The sequence below is a fragment of the Schistocerca gregaria genome, chromosome 1 (genome assembly GCF_023897955.1).
Source record: "Schistocerca gregaria isolate iqSchGreg1 chromosome 1, iqSchGreg1.2, whole genome shotgun sequence".
NCBI classification, from domain to species: Eukaryota; Metazoa; Arthropoda; class Insecta; order Orthoptera; family Acrididae; genus Schistocerca; species Schistocerca gregaria.
The window spans coordinates 540400519-540418339 of NC_064920.1; the positions used below are offsets into that span (position 1 = coordinate 540400519).

General features: G+C 43.4%; 1 protein-coding gene across 1 annotated transcript in view; it reads left to right on the forward strand.

Moving 5' to 3' along the window:
- The window catches only part of LOC126355684 (organic cation transporter protein-like), a 580417-nt gene that overhangs the window by 23672 nt on the left and 538924 nt on the right, over window positions 1–17821 (forward strand). The window lies entirely within an intron of this gene.

The following is a 17821-nucleotide window of genomic DNA, read 5'->3' on the forward strand; positions in this document are numbered from 1 at the left end:
CGCATCATAGTTCCCATATTGTCTCTCTGTGAAGGTGTGGCTGCACTAAAGAGGTCATTAGTGACGGAACACAAGCCCGAGCGGTTAAAGAATGGTTAAGCCCTTTTCATATTTAAAGACAGTAACTGTTCGCGGAAGAACGGATACCATTGATGACCGTGCGGCTTCTCTAGAAGAAATGATAATTAACTGAAACCCTCAGCTTCCGACAGGTGTTGTTGATATACCTCGATGGGGACAGCTGAAAAAATGTGCCCCGACCGGGACTCGAACCGGGGTCTCCTGCTTACATGGTAGACGCTCTATCCATGAGAGCCACTGAGAACATAGATACCTGCAGGGACTTATACCTTGCTCGCTACCCGCGAGACTCACATTCCCAACTGTCCACAATCTACATACGTAATGTTTCTAATACATATTTGCCCATCCACTCATTACTCCCGCACACTAAGGTGACGATTCCCGTGAACAGTTCGGGTAACCTGTGAGCATTCGCACAGACGAATGTCAATGGCCGGGTAGCCATTTAACTATACAGGGTGAGTCACCTAACGTTACCGCTGGATATATTTCGTAAACCACATCAAATATTGACTAATCGATTCCACAGAGGACGTGAGGAGTGGGGCTAGTGTAATTGGCTAATACAAACCATACAAAAATGCACGGAAGTATGTTTTAACACAAACTTACGTTTTTTTTAAATGGAACCCCGTTAGTTTTGTTAGCACATCTGAACATATAAACAAATACGTAATCAGTGCCATCTGCTTCATTGTAAAATGTTAATTACATCCGGAGATATTGTAACCTAAAGTTGACGCTTGAGTACCACTCCTCCGCTGTTCGATCGTGTGTGTCGGACAGCACCGAATTACGTAGGGATCCAAAGGGAACGGTGATGGACCTTAGGTACAGAAGACACCGGAACAGGACATTACGTCCACATGCTAACACCTTCTTATTGGTCTTTTTCACTGACGCACGTGTACATTACCATGAGAGGTGAGGTACACGTACACACGTGGTTTCCGTTTTCAATTACCGAGTGGAATAGAGTGTGTCCCGACATGTCAGGCCAATAGATGTTCAAGGTGGTGGCCATCATTTGCTGCACACAATTGCAATCTCTGGCGTAATGAATGTCTTACACGCCGCAGTACATCTAGTGTAATGTCGCCACAGGCTGCCACAATACGTTGTTTCATATCCTCTGGGGTTGTAGGCACATCACGGTTCACATTCTCCTTTAACGTACCCCACAGAAAGAAGTCCAGAGGTGTAAGATCAGGAGATCGGGCTGGCCAATTTATGCGTCCTCCACGTCCTATGAAACGCCCGTCGAACATCCTGTCAAGGGGCAGCCTAGTTTTAATTGCGGAACGTGCAGGTGCACCATCATGCTGATACCACATACGGTGCAGTATGCGCATGACACTACTTTGACTCAGTCCACCGGCTCTCGCAATGTCCCGTGTACTCATGTGTGGGTTCATGGCAACAGCAGCTAACACACCAACTGCACCCGCTTCTCCTGTGACGGGCCTGTTACGGACCCGTTTGCGTGCTACGACCATACCTGTTGCATACAGTTGGCGGTAGATGTTTTGCAATGTGCGGCACGTTGGATGCTCTCTGTCCGGGTACCGTTCTGCATACACCCTGCAGGCTTCAGCTGCATTTCGTCGACACTCGCCATAGATGAGCATCATCTCCACCTTTTCAGAGTTCGAATACACCATGGTCACACTTCCTACAACACTACACTATCACAGACGTCTGGTAACACGGTGTACTACAGTTGGTCTGCGTGCGGAGACGAATGCTGAATAACAATAGCAGCTAGCGCTACATGCGGACACTGCGACAGCTAGACCAAACCACAACAGTGCACTACAGCCACAGTCGTAAACACGGTCGTCATCGTAAACATGTCCGTGCAGATGCTGCTCGCCGACCGTGGCCCGTGTTTGTTACAACACGCAACTGAACGTCGGAGGTTTCAAGCGTCAACTTTAGGTTACAATATCTCCGGATGTAAATAACATTTTACAATGCAACAAACGGTACTGATTACGTATTTGTTTATATGTTCAGATGTGCTAACAAAACTAACGTGGTTCCACTTAAAAAAAAGTAGGTTTGTGTTAAAAAACATACTTCCGTGCATTTTTGTATGGTTTGTATTAAACAATTACACTAGCCCCTCTCGTCACGTTCGGTCTGTGGAATTGGTTCGTCAGTATTTGATGTGGTTTACGAAATATATCCAGCGGTAACGTTAGGTGACTCACCCTGTATATGAAGACAGTAACTGTTCGCTAAAGAACAGACACCATTGATGAGCGCGCAGCTTCTCTAGAAGAAATGATATTTAATTGAAACCCTTAGCTGCCGACAGGTGTTGTTGATACACCATGTAAGCAGGAGATCCCGGGTTCGAGTGCCGATCGGGGCACGCATTTTCAGCGGTCCCCATCGAGGTATATCAACAACACCTGTCGGCAGCTGAGGGTTTCAACTAATTATCATTCCTTTTCATATTAGTTTTTCCTCGGAATGAATGTTATGTATGTATGGTTGTTTCAAATAATGAATTAGTTTGAAATAACAAAGTGAAAAATAACTTACTGCCGTTTCGTTTTGCAACGCAGGAAGATGTGGGACATACAGGATAAAGCACATCTGGGGTTTCAGAAAACCACACTTCAAAAGCTACAATGCAAACAGAAAACTGACACATATCAGTGGATATAGCATGTTTGTAAGTCTGCAACTCACATTAAAAGTGCCCAACATGGGCAGCTTTGGTGAAATGGTAAACGTCGATACGCCCCTGCACTTCATGACACAAATAGTTCTGGATGGAGCAACAGCAGCTAGTGTTCGAAATCTGTTCATTGAGCTGCTTGCCTGAAGGAGCAAACTAATTTGAGTGATTTGTCTACATGTTCTGACATTAATGCCCGTCAGTGCAACTACAAATCTGCGCGTATTACGAACCGAAACTCTGATGATGATGTTGTTTGGTTTGTGGGGCGCTCAATTGCGCCGTCATCAGCGCCTGTACAAAGTCGCAATTTTCACACAGTCTATTTTCTTTCCCCAATCAAATCTAGTCACCCTCACAAATGATAATGATGATGAAGACAACACAAACACCCAGTCCCCGGGCAGAGAAAATCCCCAACCCCGCCGGGAATCGAACCCGGCACCCTTTGATTCAGAGGCAGCAACGCTAGCCCCTAGACCACGAGCTGCGGACGTCGAAACTCGGAGAAATCCTCTATGCAATGATATATGTGTTAGTTTTTTTGTATGTCTTGTAGTTTTTGCGAAGTTGTTTTATGAAACCCCGATAGCCTATTATGGGTTCCAAACGTCCCTACGGTTCTGATAGGGTTGATGGTTGGGAAAATAGTGGAAAATCCAATTTCAGATGAATCCCGCTGTTACCCAATGAAAATCCCACTGTCTTAACCAATGCGGCAACTCAAGTGCCATGGACATACCGTTTTCCACACGTTGTTTACAATTAAGACAAAAAAAACACTTTGAAAATTAAAATAGGGTCTTGTAGGATAAATCTTGGTTGTGGCGACCACTGCGCTGTCGAGGAGTCCAAAGTCTGGGTTAGATTGAAAAATGACAGTCTGGTTGTGAGGGGACGGAGACGACGATGTGAAGGCGAAGTAAAGGTTGTTGTAACAGATTGATCTCAAGCAAAGTATCATTTCCACGTCTCCGCTGTAGAAACTAAGACTGCATACTAAATTCAAAATAAGCCCTATTACGTAATAGATATTTATTCGACGAGTATGTTGATGCATTGTTGTTGTTGTGGTCTTCAGTCCTGAGACTGGTTTGATGCAACTCCCCATGCTACTCTATCCTGTGCAAGCCTCTTCATCTCCCAGTACCCACTGCAACCTACATCCTTCTGAATCTGCTTAGTGTAGTCATCTCTTGGTCTCCCTCTACGATTTTTACCCTCCACGCTGCCCTCCAATACTAAATTGGTGATCACTTGATGCCTCAGTACATGTCCTACCAACCGATCCCTTCTTCTGGTCAAGCTGTGCCACAAACTTCTCTTCTCCCCAATCCTATTCAACACTTCCTCATTCGTTATGTGATCTACACATCTAATATTCAGCATTCTTCTGTAGCACCACATTTCGAAAGTTTCTATTCTCTTCTTGTCCAAACTATTTATCGTCCATGTTTCATTTCCATACATGGCTACACTCCATACAAATACTTTCAGAAATGTCTTCCTGACACTTAAATCTATACTTGATGTTAACAAATTTCTCTTCTTCAGAAACGCTTTCCTTGCCATTGCTAGTCTACATTTTATGTCCTCTCTACTTCGACCATCATCAGTTATTTTGCTCCCCAAATAGCAAAACTGCTTTACTACTTTAAGTGCCTCATTTCCTAAGCTAATGCCCTCAACATCACCCGACTTAATTCGACTACATTCCATTATCCTCGTTTTGCTTTTGTTGATCTTCATCTTATATCCTCCTTTCAAGACACTATCCATTCCGTTCAACTGCTCTTCCAAGTCCTTTGTGTCTCTGACAGAATTACAATGTCATCGGCGAACCTCAAAGTTTTTGTTTCTTCCCCGTGGATTTTAATACCTACTCCGAAGTTTTCTTTTGCATCCTTCACTGCTTACTCAATATACAGATTGAATAACATCGGGGAGAGGCTACAACACTGTCTCACTCCCTTCCCAACCACTGTTCCCTTTCATGTCCCTCGACTCTTATAACTGCCATCTGGTTTCTGTACAAATTGTAAATAGCCTTTCGCTCCCTGTATTTTACTCCTGTCACCTTCAGAATTTGTAAGAGAGTATTCCAGTCAACATTGTCAAAAGCTTTCTCTAAGTCTACAAATGCTAGAAACGTAGGTTTGCCCTAACTTAATCTAGCTTCTAAGATAAGTCGTAGGGTCACTATTGCCTCACGTGTTCCAACATTTCTACGGAATCCAAACTGATCTTCCCCGAGGTCCGATTCTACTAGTTTTTCCATTCGCCTGTAAAGAATTCGCGTTAGTATTTTGCAGCTGTGACTTACTAAACTGATAGTTGGGTAATTTTCACATCTGTCAACACCTGCTTTCTTTGGGATTGAAATTATTATATTCTTCTTGAAGTCTGAGGGTATTTCACCTGTCTCATACATCTTGCTCACCAGATGGTAGAGTTTTGTCAGGACTGGCTCTCCCAAGGCCGTCAGTAGTTCCAATGGAATGTTGTCTACTCCGGGGGTCTTGTTTCGACTCAGGTCTTTCAGTGCTCCGTCAAACTCTTCACGCAGTATCGTATCTCCCATTTCATCTTCATCTACATCCTCTTCCATTTCCATAATATTGTCCTCAAGTACATTGCCCTTGTATAGACCCTCTATATACTCCTTCCCCCTTTCTGCTTTCCATTCTTTGCTTAGAACTGGGTTTCCATCAAAGCTCTTGATAATCATGCACGTGGTTCTCCTTTCTCCAAAGGTCTCTTTAATTTTCCTGTAGGCAGTATCTATCTTAACCCTAGTGAGATAAGCCTCTACATCCTTACATTTGTCCTCTAGCCATCCCTGCTTAGCCATTTTGCACTTCCTGTCGATCTCATTTTTGAGACGTTTGCATTCCTTTTTGCCTGCTTCATTTACTGCATTTTTATATTTTCTCCTTTCATCAATTAAATTCAATATTTCTTCTGTTACCCAAGGATTTCTACTAGCCCTCGTCTTTTTACCTACTTGATCCTCTGCTGCCTTCACTACTTCATCACTCAAAGCTACCCATTCTTCTTCTACTGTATTTCTTTCCCCCATTCCTGTCAATTGCTCCCTCATGCTCTCCCTGAAACTCTGTACAACCTCTGGTTTATTCAGTTTATCCAGGTACCATCTCCTTAAATTTCTACCTTTTTGCAGTTTCATCAGTTTTAATCTACAGGTCATAACCAATAGATTGTGGTCAGAGTCCACATCTGCCCCTGGAAATGTCTTACAATTAAAAACCTGGTTCCTAAATCTCTGTCTTACCATTACATAATCTATCGGAAACCTGTCAGTATCTCCAGGCTTCTTCCATGTATACAGCCTTCTTTTATGATTCTTGAACCAAGTGTTACCTATGATTAAGTTGTGCTCTGTGCAAAATTCTACCAGGCGGCTTCTTCTTTCATTTCTTTGCCCCAGTCCATATTCACCTACTATGTTTCCTTCTCTCCCTTTTCCTACTACCTAATTCCAGTCACCCATGACTATTAAATTTTCATCTCCCTTCACTATCTGAATAATTTCTTTGATTTGATCATACATTTCATCAATTTCTTCGTCATCTACAGAGCTAGTTGGCATATAAACTTGTACTACTGTAGTAGGTGTGGGCTTCGTATCTATCTTGGCCACAATAATACGTTCACTATGCTGTTTGTAGTAGCTTACCCGCATTCCTATTTTCCTATTCATTATTAAACCTACTCCTGCATTACCCCTATTTGATTTTGTGTTTATAACCCTGTAGTCACCTGACCAGAAGTCTTGTTCCTCCTGCCACCGAACTTCACTAATTCCCACTATATCTAACTTTAACATATCCATTTCCCTTTTTAAATTTTCTAACCTACCTGCCCGATTAAGGGATCTGACATTCCACGCTCCGATCCGTAGAATGCCAGTTTTCTTTCTCCTGATAACGACATCCTCTTGAGTAGTCCCCGCCCGGAGATCCGAATGGCGGACTATTTTACCTCCGGAATATTTTACCCAAGAGGATGCCATTATCATTTAATCATACAGTAAAGCTGCATGCCCTCGGGAAAAATTACGGCCGTAGTTTCCCCTTGCTTTCAGCCGTTCGCAGTACCAGCATAGCAACGCCGTTTTGGTTATTGTTACAAGACCAGATCAGTCAATCATCCACACTGTTGCCCATGCAACTACTGAAAAGGCTGCTGCCCCTCTTCAAGAAGCACACGTTTGTCTGGCCTCTCAACAGATACCCCTCCGTTGTGGTTGAACCTACGGTACGGCTATCTGTATCGCTGAGGCACGCAAGCCTCCCCATCAACGGCAAGGTCCATGGTTCATGGGGGGAGGGTTGATGCATATTATGTAGATATATCGCACATCAGCCGCGAATAGTGCAATGGGGGAAGCTATGTAACTCCTATCCCATCTACTTCTGTTACACAAAACTGCGAAAAAATTAACGAAATTTTTCGACGTTTATGAAGTCGAGCATTGTCAGCTGCACTTTCTTCAGTTGTTAAGTATTCATCACTATGGCTGTGGCATCTTCGACATGTCAACACAGTGATTCGTGGGTTTTTGAGTGCCCGTTAGCTTACCCATATTTCACAGCTGCGTAAACATCTCTGTATGGTTTACAGACGACGCTTGCACGAATTACTCATAGTTGTTTGGTTGCTATTTCTGCGTATTCTGCGGCGTTCCGTCGATAGCGTGTGTGCACGACGCCAGCTGTTGACATGTGGCATAGAGCGATAAACCAGGCCGGAAGCCGCTACAGCGCGCTTCCATCCTGTCCTCGAGAACACTTTGTGCAGCCTCGTCTCACAATTGACGATCGTATCGACAAGTCTCGTCCCCTTGTAACGTGCAGGGGCAGACGAAAACATGGAAACACTGCAGACACAACACATTACCATGCCTCATACTGTGTGGGATTCCAGACAGTTCCAGTCGTCTCGTAACGGATGAATACAGGTCCTGGATGGTTTTCGAAGCACTCTTATATAATTATTCCTACAAAACCGTGGTACGTTCAGGTAACGACGGGGGGATGGATTGCGATCCTTCTCTCCAAAGTACACCACATAATCTCAATAAGACTGAAATCTGGTGACTGTGGTGTCCAAGGGAGATGCGGCTCTCCATCCTCGTGTTCACAAACACAATACTGAACGATGCGAGCTGTGTGAAAAGGAGCCCTGTCCTCTTGAGACACAGCATCACCATCCGGCAATAAATATTGTACTATGGGATGGACTTTATCAGCCTAAATGGTTACATAATACTTGACAGTAGCGCGACCTTGCAGAGTGACCATGGGGCCCGTACAATACCACGATATGGTTGCCCAGATCATCACTTAAGGGGGGTAGGACGTCAAACGGGCCGACTTGGAGCAGGAGAGTCACCACAGGACATTTTAATTTCTACTCTCTATACTTTCACAAATAAATTCATAAAACTTTGTCACCATGACCAGGAAGGATTCAGGATTCACACTCATCGCAATGGAAGTTCAAAAACGTAGAAAAATAAATTTTTTTTTACATGTAAAATTTCATCATTTTTTCACTTATTACTGGCTGCATTTGTTGCTATAGTTACACTTTTCTTCCTAAGTAAGAGAGATTCTTCGATGAATTTTTCATAGCATACAAACAGTAGTTACAGGTGTATGAAACTCTACAATTTTCCAAATCTATTAAAAAACTGTGCAAAAAAGTGAGATAAATAACTATAAAACTTGAGTTTTTTTCTAAACATGAAGTTTAAATTGCAACAGTTCATTCATTTTTTCATAAATTAAATAACTTCTAGAGTTTCATACACCTGTAACTATGGTTTGTATGCTGTGCAAAAGTCATCGAAGAATCTCTCTTACATAGGAAGAAAAGTGTACCTATAGCAAAAAATGCAACCAGTAAAAAGTGAATGATGAAATTTCACATGCAAAAAAAAAAGTTTTGTTACGGTTTTGAGCTTACACTGCTATAAGTATGAATCCTGAATCCTTCCTGGTCATGCTGTTAAAGTTTTATGAATTTATTTGTAAAAGTATAGACAGTGGAAATTAAAATGTCCTGTGGTGCCTCTCCTGCTCCAAGTCGCCCCGTTTGACGTCATAGCCCCCTTAATCCACGCCATGTTTCGCTCTTGGGACGAAAACTAGTCCAGAAAGCCTAAAGGATTTATTGGTGGCCAACTCCTTCTACTCCATTGATGAATTTTTCAGTGGAACCAACTGATTTGTGTGTGTGTGTGTGTGTGTGTGTGTGTGTGTGTGTGTGTGTGTGTGTGTGTGTGTGTGTGCGAGCAAGTACAATCTAACTTCTGCACCATTTCAGTACAGTAATGTGTTCATTGTAAATAAGTATTATAGTAGTTCTATTACATGTTTATTACCCTGTAAATAAAATGAAACCTATCGTGTTCATTAAAAAAAATGACGATGATTTCACTCGGGACCTGTGGAAGGTACATTAGCTTATTTGTTTCAGTTGTAAATATTTGTCATGTATTATTGTTTTTCTGACATGTTCTACATCCTGGAGGACCTCCTCACTATGGATTAATTGCAATGAAAGTACATCTAATCTAAGAAACAGTGTGAAACGAGACTCAGCGTACAAAATGACTTTCTTCCATCGCTCCAGAGTCCAGGTTTATTAGTTTCGACGCCACGGCTTCCTGTTACAAACATTGGCATTAGTGATGAGTGGTTTTGGAATTCGAGCTAACGCTGCAGTCCCCTGCTTATGGAGCGTCCTTCGCGTTATTTTTGTGCCGACAGTGTTCGCGAGTGCGACATTCAGTTCTGCGCAGACTTTTGCTGCTGTCGTCATATCATTTTTCTTCGTAATTCTCTTCAATGATCGTCAGCTACGATCATTCGACAAACACTTTCGTCTGCGTTGCGACCTGGCGTCAAATGTTTTCCGTTTTCCCAGTGCGCGGTATAAATGTTCGATAGGTTGCCTCTAGAAACAACTCCCCTTTCGGCTGCATTTGTTACGGAAGTACTCACAACACGAGCCTCATCGAACTCACTTAGTTCTAATATAATGCACTCCCAATTAACAGAACACTGTTCTGAACACGACCGACAAATGCAGCGTATTTAACATTTTTCACAGGTACCGTTCGTGGTCAAATACAACAGCCATACGTGTAGGCTTGGCTAGCATCGGCATTTGTTTTGGCTTGCATTTCTTGCGGTGTTTCCATTCTTTTGTCCAACCCCTGTATACAACTATTGCCACCTTCACTTTTGTTACACGAAAACATGAAAAATGCAACAAACGCATCACTTTTCGACGTGTCAAAGTCATGCGTTGTCCGCTACACTTTCTTCAGGTGTTAAGTGTTCTTGACGATGGATGCAGCACCTCCAACTCATCAGAGTGCCCAGTAGCTTGCATACAGTAGCGTAAACAATTGATCTCTTCGCCGTTTGGAAACGAGTACAAACCACTCACAGCTGTTTGACTGCTGTTGCTGCGTATTCTTCGGCGCGTGGCAGTAGCTGTAGTCCTGTAGCTGTGACGCGTAAACCAGGCCGGAGACTGCCGCAGCGCCTTTCCATACTGTGCCTCGTATAACGAACGAAGACTAATAACGACAAGCCTTCCCCCTTGTAAAGTATCGTCTTAACTTCGTTCATTACAATCGCTGTTTTAGGAAAGCCTGCAACTGTGTGATTCCTGATTTAAATAATGAAAAGCACCACCATTTACTTATGTTTTCATGGTTAGCGCAACGCGTTTCGAGAACTTATTCTCATTTTCAGGTGCATTTGTTTACATGAATATTTTTATTGATGTTTGCGCGTGTATGTTTCTGAATCTCTTTTTGAGATTATACTGCAGTCGGAAGATTGTACAGAATGAATCTTGTAGTGTTTTTGCATGCTAATGTTAGAAATGGTATTTTCACTGTCTACTTACAGGTACAGTGCGTCCCTCGTTATGCAACGTGACGCACACGTGCCAGTCACCACTTAAACTTTTTTTTTTAAATCTTATGGGACTTAACTGCTAAGGTCATCAGTCCCTAACCTTACACACCACTTAACTTAAATTATCCTAAGGACAAACACACACACCCATGCCCGAGGGAGAACTCGAACCTCCGCCGGAACCAGCCGCACAGCCCACGACTGCAGCGCCCTAGACCGCTCGGCTAATCCCGCGCGGCTACTGTTTGTTTTTGTATATACTCATTTACATAAAATTTATTTTTGCCACTATTCACTACTGAACTGACGATTACATTTTTTTTATATATGAAGAAATGTATGCACTTCTGAAAATTACTAGAGTTAGCTTACTTAGGAGAAACAACTGAAAAAATTAACTGATCCACTATCTAGCTTGTCATTGACTATTTTTCCTTCTTTCTTTTTGTGGTATATAATAATTTCAGAGGCCTCCATTAAATTCATTGTGTGTGATTTTTGGATGCAGTGTAGTATCTTAGGATCTTCTATCTTTCCGAATGGGTGTCCATTGTTTTTATTTTTGTTGCTATCGGTGATTCTGTAAATTGATTATGTGTGTAGCAGTTGATGTGTGCAGTGTATCTAATTTGAAAATTCCTGCCAGTTTGTCCAGAATCGTAGCTTGAGCTAGTTTTACAAGTGTTTTTTTACATTCCTGGGAACGAAAATTTATCTTCTTTATTATTTAAGGTGTGGGCTAATTCCTGTTGTAGTTTGTCGTTTGTGGAGAAAACTATTTTCACTTTACGAGACCTATGTAGGTTGGGTATTTTTGATAAATGTTACTACGTAAGGTATTCTGGCCGTACAACGATTGTATTATTGGTTCCATATAAAGAGTCAGGAATTTCTTTCTTTTTTGTTACTTGTTTATCATTGAGCTGGGAAGGCATTGGCCTTGCAGTTCGTTTAATGATGCCTTAATCGTTCCCATAGTTAGTGCCATCATTAGTTGGGGTTGGGGTTCTTTGGGGGAGGAGACCAGTCAGCGAGGTCATCGGTCTCATCGGATGAGGGAACGACGCGGAAGGAAGTCGGCCGTGCCCTTTCAAAGGACCCATCTCGCTATTTGCCTGGTAGTTGTACAAGAAGTGTTCTCCATCACACACCGTAAGGCGGTTTTTCGACGTACATGTTCGGCGTCAATATTTGAACCACCTTTGCAAAGTGATGAGTTCATATTTACGAGTAATATTAGTTGTATATGTTGCTGTTCATCATAGATTGAATATGGTACGCAATTTTTACCAGTACACTTGGGATGTGAATTGGTGAACGTCCTGTAAAGTCCTGTGCAGGGAGCTGGGGTTACTACCTACTGCTTTCGAATACATGTATTCCTTAATGATATTTGTCATTAACTGTTTTTTAAGCCAACTGTTCAGTTTAGTGGAATCAGTACTACAAATAAGAATAATCTTCACAAAGATTTAAAGCCTCTTACTTTTGTCCAAAAAGGTTCCCGTTATCCAGGAGCACACGTTTTCAATAATCTGTCAGCAGTCTGAACGACGGGTGCTAGCCAACTACACGTACTCTATCGTTGAATTTTTTTTGCAGAACCAACTGATGCGTATATACTACTAATATGTCAAATAATGTATCATTTACAAATTCAGTGCATCAATGCGATCGCTGTAAATAAATGTTGAAAAATGAATGTTTTATTTGATGATGTATGACTAGAATAGTAACCTAGGAACCATCATATACACATCCGTGTGTTGAAGTTATTATGTTTTAAAGAGAATATGTTTGTATTCTTATTTTCCGACATGTTCTACGTCCTGGAAGATCTCCTCGCTACGATTGTATTGGAACGGAAAGCTCATTTAACCTCATTCTGTTTCCGTTATGTTACGTAGATATTTTAATCAATGTTTCTGAAGCCGTTAGACAGATATTTCTTAAGGCGCAATAACGATATCGTAGTATCTAAACGAAAGTATTAACATAGAGATCAACAATATAAGAACTTGTGTAATCTCACCTCTTCCAGTGGTCAGCGAGTACGAAATGAAACCGTGCATTTATCTACGACACTATAGATCTCATGGCCGATTAGACCGCGTTGCGTTTAGCAAGACCTCTGTTTGCGGACTACACGATAATTTCTTTGTAGAGGAGATATTTGTAATCCAAAAAAATCATAAAATATGAGCGTAAAACTACAAGAGACTGACGCCAGCGATGTAGGCCTATAATTATTGTGTGTTTCTGTCTGACGACCGTTTCTAAAAACGGGAGTGATTTGCGCCTTTTTACAATCGCTAGGTGTCTGCGTTGCGCAAGTGACCTATGATAAACAAAGGGAGCAAGATCTTTCGCGTGATCTCTGTAGAGTCTAAAAGGTATATCGTTTGATCCAGTTTTGCTCAGCGACTGATTAGAAATCGTAAGAAAATTCGGTCTGAGTCTGTAAGTCTATTGAAATCATCTGTTCAATCTCTCAGTGACCATACTGGCAACTGAAACGGAAGACGGCAGAGAGAACACCGATATACTGAATTCGATGTTCCGAAATTGTTTCATCGCGGAAGGGCGCGATACGGTTGTTCCTTTACATCACCCCACGAACACCTAAATGACAGGTACCGAGATTCGTCATCGAGGAACAAAAAAAATATGTAAAACTGACCAACAAAATCAAACGAGACCATCTACTGTGGTCAAGTGATAGTGAGTGTGGCGTCAGATGAGAGTGTGGTGTGAATTGGTCGATAAGAAGGAGTTAAAGATGATCTCTAACTGCAACATCTCTATCTCGCCCTCACCCATCATATCAGATCACACCCTATTCTACACCCACCCTCGTCTCACCCTCTTCCCCCTCCACCAGCCCTCTCTCTTCCACACAACTGGCTAGTTTATTTTGTTTTCGTGAATGAAAAATGTGAAGATAGTGTTTCATAAGATATTCAAATGGATAGATTATGTGCTTACCAACAGAAATAGCAAAATAATATCGAGTGATATGAGTCAACAGTAGACTATCACCCGTGCCAGTACATGAAAGATAGTAATTTTTAATCGCTCCTAGTTTGAAAAACTCTGCTTGAAAAAAATGTGAACCACACAGACGACGTGGCAGAATGGCCATCAGAATGCATTAATATTGTCTCTTGTTCGCGTAAAGTACTACTACCAGGCCTCGTAGGGTATATAAGACACATAAACAGTGTAAGATATTGAGTGATCATAGCGAAGGACACGGAGATGCCGCGTAGTCGAGTGAGAAAGCGTTATCAGCACTTGACAGTGTTTAAAAGAGACATCATTGTGTCTCCCTTAGGCGAGATGGCCGAATCATGCGATATTCAGAGTTGTGGGGCATTCTGATGTGATAGTGGCCCGATGTTGGACTGCATGCGAACGTGAGGACCGGCATCTTGGTTGTCACTGTTCTGACTGACCACGTCTCAACACCACAAAGGAGGATCACCGTATTGCGCTCCAAGCACATCATAATCCCATTACTTCTGCACCTGTCACCCGAGAAAAAGTAATGAACTCCCTGGACATCCTGTATCATCCTACACCATAGTCGGAGACTAACTGCAGCCTGTGTAGAGAATTATCGTTCCATGTGCAGTTTGCTGTTAACACCACAAAACAAACCGCTGAACGGCTGTGTTTGGAGCAGTCCCGTGATCGAGACGCACGGACTGCTGATGAATGGCAAACATAACTATTTCCAGTCAATGATCTTTTCAGCTGGCCCAGAGGGCCCAGTCCATTACACGTAAACACAGCCCACGTATTATGGATCCGCCACCAGCTTGCCCAACTTGGGTCCATGGCTTCGTGGGGTCTGCGCCACACTCAAACCCTGCCATCACCTCTTACCAACTACAATCGGAACTCATCTGACTAGGCCATGGTTTTCCAGTCATCTGGGGTCCAACAGATATGGTCACGAGTCCAGGAGAGGTGTAGCAAGCCATGTCGTGCTATTAGCAACGGTGCTCGCGTCGGTCGTCTGCTGCCATAGTCCAGTAACGCCAAATTTCCCCGCGGTGTCCTAACGGATACGTTCGTTGTACGTACCACATTCATTTATGAACTTATTTTACGCAGCGTTGCTTTTCTGTTACTAATGACTACTTTACGCGAACGCCTCTGCTCTGAGTTATCCGTGGTGAGAGGTAATGCGTGAAATTTGAAATGTTCGGGACACTCTTGGCACTGTGGCTCTTAGAATATTGATTTGATTACCGCTATGGAATATTCCATGGTTATAGCTCCAACAACGATCCCACATTACAAAGTCTGTCAGTTCCCGCCGTACGGCCATGATCAAGTCGGAAAACTTTCCACATGAATCACCTGGGTACAAATGACAGCTCCGCTAATGCACTGCCCTTTTATACCTTGTGTACGTGATCCTACCACCATCTGTATACGTGCATAACGGTATACCATGACTCAGTATAAAAGACATTTTAATGATAATCCATCAGAGCTGTTTTTAGTATGCTTTTTATTCACTACTAGCGGTTTCGAGCATGGCTCATTTTCAAACTGACGAAACATGATCGCAAATGCTAATTTTCAAATAGAGTGTACTTTTGTTGATCATAAATGCTATTTTCAGATATGATGCACTTTCGTACATTGTATCGGAAAAATGGCATTTACGATCTTACTGCGTACCGCTTGGAAATGCGGCATGCTCGAAACTGTCAGTAATAAATAAAATAGATGTAACATCTTGGACGTCAGCTCCATCTCAACACCAGTATGCAGGATATGAGGGACCAATTACTGTTGTGGGCCCCAGGAGAGGCTACGACATCTTTACGATACCCTTCCCACCCGAATAAGTGCATACATCCAGGGAAGAGCGGGTGCAGCATCATACTGAAACGGAGGCTCGTACTGCTAAGTTCTTTGTCAATTTGACGCGATTTTGTAATCACTGTAGTTACATCACATACCTTCACTTCGTTTCCTTTTCTCCTTCTGTATGCTTACCTTTGTTGTAAGGCAGGTAATATTTCGTTTTGTTTCCTTTCTTGTGTTAAGTAGAAAATAATATAACCTTTGCTTCTTTAAAACATCCCAGAGTCTCAAATTAGAGAGTATAATTTGAATAAAGTTAAACAGCCATAAACACGTTTCATTAGTTGAAGTCTAACTACAAATGTCGAAGTTCTCACTGACGCATAAAATGTAATTTTGTGGCCAAAGGACGATGAACATTATCAATACTTTATTCATTTCACCTCGTCAGACACGTTTTTTTAGTGTAAACCTATAAACTACATCGTCATTCACTGCTAGGTGATGTACTGTAGCAGATGTAACGCCGAAAACGTTAGGTGAAGTCCTAGAGAATGGCTTTGCAGCTACGGAACGCGTTGGCCTAAAGAGAAAAAGATTATATTGTGATTGAAGACGTCGTATCAAATGCAGATATATTCTAGCCATTAAATAAAATGTTTTTATAAGACACTGTGCTTATTACTAAAGCGGAACCGCTTTTCTCTTGGACATACTGAAGTACTAACTTCTACTAAAGTACTAACCGGTAATGAATAGAAGAAATACACTCCTGGAAATGGAAAAAAGAACACATTGACACCGGTGTGTCAGACCCACCATACTTGCTCCGCACACTGCGAGAGGGCTGCACAAGCAATGATCACATGCACGGCACAGCGGACACACCAGGAACCGCGGTGTTGGGCGTCGAATGGCGCTAGCTGCGCAGCATTTGTGCACCGCCGCCGTCAGTGTCAGCCAGTTTGCCGTGGCATACGGAGCTCCATCGCAGTCTTTAACACTGGTAGCATGCCGCGACAGCGTGGACGTGAACCGTATGTGCAGTTGACGGACTTTGAGCGAGGGCGTATAGTGGGCATGCGGGAGGCCGGGTGGACGTACCGCCGAATTGCTCAACACGTGGGGCGTGAGGTCTCCACAGTACATCGATGTTGTCGCCAGTGGTCGGCGGAAGGTGCACGTGCCCGTCGACCTGGGACCGGACCGCAGCGACGCACGGATGCACGCCAAGACCGTAGGATCCTATGCAGTGCCGTAGGGGACCGCACCGCCACTTCCCAGCAAATTAGGGACACTGTTGCTCCTGGGGTATCGGCGAGGACCATTCGCAACCGTCTCCATGAAGCTGGGCTACGGTCCCTCACACCGTTTGGCCGTCTTCCGCTCTCGCCCCAACATAGTGCAGCCCGCCTCCAGTGGTGTCGCGACAGGCGTGAATGGAGGGACGAATGGAGACGTGTCGTCTTCAGCGATGAGAGTCGCTTCTGCCTTGGTGCCAATGATGGTCGTATGCGTGTTTGGCGCCGTGCAGGTGAGCGCCACAATCAGGACTGCATACGACCGAGGCACACAGGGCCAACACCCGGCATCATGGTGTGGGGAGCGATCTCCTACACCGGCCGTACACCTCTGGTGATCGTCGAGGGGACACTGAATAGTGCACGGTACATCCAAACCGTCATCGAACCCATCGTTCTACCATTCCTAGACCGGCAAGGGAACTTGCTGTTCCAACAGGACAATGCACGTCCGCATGTATCCCGTGCCACCCAACGTGCTCTAGAAGGTGTAAGTCAACTACCCTGGCCAGCAAGATCTCCGGATCTGTCCCCCATTGAGCATGTTTGGGACTGGATGAAGCGTCGTCTCACGCGGTCTGCACGTCCAGCACGAACGCTGGTCCAACTGAGGCGCCAGGTGGAAATGGCATGGCAAGCCGTTCCACAGGACTACATCCAGCATCTCTACGATCGTCTCCATGGGGGAATAGCAACCTGCATTGCTGCGAAAGGTGGGTATACACTGTACTAGTGCCGACATTGTGCATGCTCTGTTGCCTGTGTCTATGTGCCTGTGGTTCTGTCAGTGTGATCATGTGATGTATCTGACCCCAAGAATGTGTCAATAAAGTTTCCCCTTCCTGGGACAATGAATTCACGGTGTTCTTGTTTCAATTTCCAGGAGTGTATATGTTAGTGCAAACAGAGCCCATCATCGCTGATAATTATGTATGAAGGTCTTGTTATTATCAGACGTAATA